Here is a 6,000-nt window from a genome sequence, read left to right as displayed (position 1 = left end):
GACTTAATTTGCACAGGTAAACTGTCATCTCTTGCTTTCAATGACAAAGCCAAATTTGTTACCAAATTCTGCTTTCAATTCTGGGCACAGAACATTAGAAACACAGAGCTCACTGAGGTTTGGAACCATTTAGGCTGTCTGTATTCTTATTGTGACCAATATTTTGATTGGAAATTAATTTCTTAACCAACTGGAACACAAAAACCAGGTAGTATTTTATTTTAAGTTTGTAATGGTGGTAAGGCAGAAGACAGGAGCATGAAGATACAGCAGCTTCATTTTGATACTGTGCATAACAGAATCCATTAAGTGAGTCTCAGGAGTCAGGCTCAAGGATCTCTTGATTAAGAATTAAATTACAGGTATGATTTACTAAATTTGTGCTTAGGGAAAGAAGGATTTTGATGATGATATGATTGGTAAACTACACATTTCCTCAGCAACATATTAAAGTTAATGGGAAGAGCAGAATGGGAAATGCAAAATACTTCACTAAACTTAGGAAATTAGTTGTCTTGTAAACTAAACCAGAAATCTGTGTCAGTAACTTCCTGACTGAAGTAAATCCAAGGGAATTCTGCTCAGACTGAACTTTCTTCTGCTGTTGAAGAAGATGTAGTCAGAAGAGCTGTGGCATCAGCTCCTTTGTCTGATTGGGCAAGATAATTTTATATAATTGTTTTCAAACATTTAAATGTAGAATGACTTGAAAACTTTTATTCCAAAGGTTAGGTATTTTTGTAAGGCTAATTTAAATTTCTTTTACATTTCTTTCAAAATTGCTTGACATTATATTTGTAGTATCTTTATTTGTAGATTTGAAGATATTTGTAATATCTTCTTGTTCTTTGTGGGTGAATTTGGCATAGTAGGATCCTTAACCCGGTTTTGGGTTCCAAGATGCAGCTGCATCCAAACAACACACTACAGCAGGGTTTGGAAAGAGAAGGAATACAGCTGTTGGTATTTTACATGGATGCAGAGAAGTGAAGGACTGTGGGATCCAAGTTCCTGTGCTGCAGAGTCAGAACTCTTGGCTCAAGAGCTTGTTTGTGTCTCCCCTGCTCTGTCTGAACTGTGTGGGCTCACAGCATTCAGCCAGCATGGATATGGCAGCATTGCTGCTTCATGGGATGCAAACTAATATGTGAGACATCAAAAAAACGACAGTTAATATGTGGGACATCAAAAAATGCAAGCTAATATATGGAACATGAAAAAAATCCATGCCATGCCACCCATAAGTGCTCTTGTCCAGCCCAACATGAGTAGTCTTTGCTCTGAGCTTTTTCTTTGGCTGTATAAAGGATGGCAAGTTAGACCAGTGTTGGGTATTTCTCTTCCATGGATGCAGGTGTTTAGGAATTCAGTATTTGTGAGTAGGAGGAAGAAGATGGGAATGGTCAGAGTCAAGTTTTTGAGATTACATCAGTTACTGGGATCCAGTTGAGGCTCTTTTCTTGCAGCTCCAAGAGGTCCTGCCCCTGCCAGGATTTGAGAGAATGGGTACCAGTCACTTCCATTCTATCCTTCTGCATTTCATTGGGATGGAAAATTGCCCTGTTTTTCTAAAACCTTTCCCTGGCAGTCACTGCATCTTTGGAGCTTTTGACCAAGAGTAGCAGAGCTTTGAAAGCAGAACATTTTCATAGTGGGAAAAAGGGCTTGGTTTACCTCCAGCCTATGCTTGGGCTCCTCACCTGCAGACCCAGGATTCATTAAGGAGAGAGCAATCAGTCTTCTCACAAGAGCAGAGAAACATGAAAGGCTGCTTTCTTCTAATATGCAACAAAGCATGTCATTTAAATAAATAAAGTAGCATTGACCATAAGGTCTTGCTAGTATTGTTTTTGAAGCCATGAATGGATTTTGAATATCAAAGATCCAATCAGTTTGCATTTCATGAAGATGTTAGCTGCAAACCATGAGAGAAATTGTTAGTTAAACTAGAAACTGGTACAAGAAACCAGCTAGAAAAGCCCCATTTTGTGTTGGTGTTGGGCTGGGGGTCCATTAAGTTGGAATCCCCCCAAAGCAGTGTGTGACTGACTAATCCCAGCAGGAATGGCTTGGAAGGTGCTTGCATTACTTACTGGCAATGCAATGCTTGGGAGCTTTCTCAAATAGGGCAAAAGACCAGAACATTACACGGGGACCAGAGGTTGGTTTTATGGGATGAAATAATAGGCTATTAAATATATTAGTATAAAACTCACATGAATCATAAAGGGCTAGTAATAAGGATTTAATTTTTAAGGTGGGTTTTGTAATTTTGAAGTATCTGAAGAGGAACATCAGAGCAATTCTACCACACAGCAAAACATGGGTGGTTTTTGTGGTGTTTATTCTGTTGTTGTGTGAAGCAGAAATGAGAATGTGCCTGGAATCCTGGCCCATGTCAGGTCACCTGCATTCAAGACAAATGGGTTAATATAGCAGCAACTGCAGGAAATACAGAGGGGTTCTGAGTTTGAGCTGGAGGCTGGGCTTATTCAGAATGAGCACTGGGGCAGGGGACAGCTGTGTCTGTGATGTACCTGGAGAAAGGGCTGAAGGAGGGGGGAATACTTAGGAAAAGTTTAATTTAGGAAAAGGTTTTAGCCTTTAGGGCAGTTTATAGTAGAATCTTTGGAGCACTTTGCTGGTAGAGTCAGTGGCAATGTATATTTGTAATTTAACATATGTGCGTTGTTTAGGAAACTGTCTGTAAGGTACAGTTATGTTTTTCCACAGCTGATGGATCTCAGGAAAACATTCTTCCTCCTTCTGTTTTAACAAATTGAAGTGTGTCTGGTCGTGTGGAGATTTTTCCAAATGGTCATGTCTGTGCATGTACAATTGCAAGGATATTGTGATTTATTTATTTTTTTTATTATTTTTTTTTTTGTTTTTGGTTTGATTTTGTTTTTCCAGGTGTAAATATTTTAATTTTGAATGGGTTAGAGACAGGATCTCTGAGTTGCATTAGATGATACAATTTATTTTTCTTATCTTCTACACTGGCAGGAAAGGTGAGTTCGGCTCACATCTTCACCACATGGCTCAGAAGGTCACAAGACCTCTAGTTACAGGACCTTTTAAGAATTTATTAACCAATAAAACACTGCCAACAAGGATATTTATATTTTTGACCCAATCCTTAGATATTTCATCTCATGGACTCAGTGTAAGCCTTCTTAGCCAATCACGTGATGACACACAAACCAAAACTCTAAACTTTCCTCTACTTAGCTTAACGTGTCTCTGCTTTAAACTATAAATCCACATTCTCACTTCTAGCACCTAAGTTTGGAAGCCTTTTCCAAGGTCTCAGATCAAATCCTGTATTTAATTCTGAGCTTTGAGTTACAGGTTCTGAGAATTCCCTGCATTTTGGATTCCAACAGCTTACTTGTGTAAATCTCCATTTCCAAAGTCCTTTAGTCGAAGAACAGTTTAAGATAGTTGAAGAACAATTTTGGATAGTTGAAGAACCCCATGGATTCTGGGGTTTTGTCCTTGTGATTTCCAGTGGTTGATGTTGGATGGCAGCCTCAGATGAAGGATATTTTGTGCCCCATGTGCTGGGCCAGCAGGATGGCACTGGGCAGTCCCCAGCTTGTGCAGCCTGTGGCTCTTCTGGTCAGAGAAGAGGCTTCATTTGCATGTTCTGTTTAATATCCATGAATACCAAACCCTATCCTTAAACAGACAAGAAGAGAAAGGGAGAAAATAAGGAAATAAAAGGGCAAGCAGCTCACATTGGTCCTCTGCCATTTTCTGGTTTTCTTTTTTTTTTGTTTTTTCCCAAAGCCCATAGCTTGAGGTCATTTTGGGATTAATTGAAGCTAATGTCTTCACTTCAAAGCAGCACAAGTTCAAGCCAAATGTACATGCATAGCAATTAAAGACCTGGCAAGGTATTATGGATTGGCTTCTAGAGCAGCAGCTTTCTCCCTGAGCTGTTCCACTTGTTCAGGCCTTTGATGTGCTGCAGAGCAGAACTAGCTGGGCCTGTGCTTAAACAAAGGAGCATTTCAGCACTTGATTCTACAGAGAGTGACTGGTGTGCTATAGTTAATATTTTTAACTGTCTGTTAAATTGGAGAGATTATGAATCTGTGGTATGACTGGCTACAGGAGAATTCTGTGGATAATGAAGAAGATTGCAGGGGGCAAATTGAAAGACTTCTCTTTTATATTGTATAGCATCAGTATTCCTTTAGTGCTAACAAAGATGAGGCCAATTTAGTATAAATCTTCAAAGCAACATGTGTGAATTTATCTGTCCAGTGCTCATTACAGTTAATGGGAATCATGTGGCTGGAACTTTGCAAGTGCTTTGAAAGTGCTTCTTTTATGGGTACATTATAGACCCCCACGTTAGCTGTTTTGCTATTATTTTTATATTGCTCTATTTGTTTTCTTGACATAGGAAAAAATCAAACCACTAAACTAATTAAAAACTGCATCACCCCCTCCAGTGTTGAAATAGAGCAAAAGACCCATTTTCTAAAGTAAATAAAATATTACTTATATGTAAATCAACTTGAGACACAGCAAGAATCTCTCCAGGTTTAAATCCCAGTAGTATAAATCCTGATGCTTGTTGCATGCTTATAAAGGTGGGCTTAACAGAAAAGTCAAAATGTTGGTCCACACATCCATGTTTCAGTTTTGATCTCACTGTGGTGTTAGTCACCATGTGTGGTGCTACATCAGCATTACTTCATGTGTATTCTGAAGGGGATAGAATCTTTTGGGAACCTGTAGGGAAGAAAAAGACAATAAAAACAAGAATTAATAAGGTAGGTGGTGAGCATAAAAGTGCACCTATATAGATGAAGGAGTAAATTGATGGAAGTTTGGTTTTGATTAATTTTTTGGTTGTTATCCTATAAAATTCTATGAATAGGCCTATATTTTATCATGGAAAAGAGGATTTTTCCCCCACCATTTGAAAATAGGATAAATTAGAGAAAATTTTATAAAATCATTTGAAGCTCATAAATCATAGAAAGCTTTCAGTCTGATGTTAGATGAAATACTCTGAATTTTAGGGAAGATTATGTCCTGGTTTTAGCCAGCAACACCTTCCCTCTCATCAAATTTGAACTTCATGTTTTGTTCATTAAATATCTGTTTTAGGGATGCCACCTTAACTCAAAGGTTATAGCTAGGAGAACAAACTTAAAAGGAAGTTTTAAAATATTTCAAGGTTTAAAAAAGGACAGCATTCATGTTTTGAATTTCTAGGATAAGGGGTCTGGATGTTAAGGTTTAGAGTGGGAGGTTTTCTCCCTTTAGTATTTTGATAAGAGATAATTGATTTTTAAATGGTTGCAGTGTGCCTCTTAGATCACATATGTTCTGATTTTGCTGCCCTGTTCTCTTTCATGGTGCATTACATATTCACATGGGACCAGAACCTTAGAAGCAAGGAATCTGAGCTTGAGCTGGAGCTTGATTTAAAACCCAAGCTTAAATATTTTCATTGAAGTCAGCTAACATACAGCTTCCAATCCCAGGGTAGAATGCTGGCTTTTCAAAAATCATGAATATGCTCAGTCTCTAAAACTGAGAGAACTCCATACACTGGTTTGTGGTGACAGCCCCTGGCCTACACAAAGCCCTCAGTGCTCATCTGCATAGAATGTATTCTGGTTATTTTTTTCCTGGGGTGATTTTTATTTTGAATTCAGAGGAATTAGACCAAAGCTGGCTGATTGCCTCCATTTATGCAAAAAGGGCTTTTTTGCTTTAAAAAAATAAGGGTAAACTAAATATAGGCTTTCATATTAGCCTACTTTATTACTTAAAATAGATGATTTTGAAGTAAAATAAAAAGATATTATATAACAAAGGTTATAGAATTATGTTCTTTAAAAATTAGGTTAAATTAGAAATTACATTTCTTTTAATATTGATGTAGCTGAGAGTTAGGTTATAAAAGGAGTCAATCATACTAATGCTGACAGTTTCAGACCACTGATTTCTAGAATTAGACTGAAGCAAAAATAT

The sequence above is a fragment of the Zonotrichia leucophrys genome, chromosome 19, assembly GCF_028769735.1.
Source record: "Zonotrichia leucophrys gambelii isolate GWCS_2022_RI chromosome 19, RI_Zleu_2.0, whole genome shotgun sequence".
NCBI lineage: Eukaryota > Metazoa > Chordata > Aves > Passeriformes > Passerellidae > Zonotrichia > Zonotrichia leucophrys.
This window is presented reverse-complemented; position numbering follows the sequence as displayed.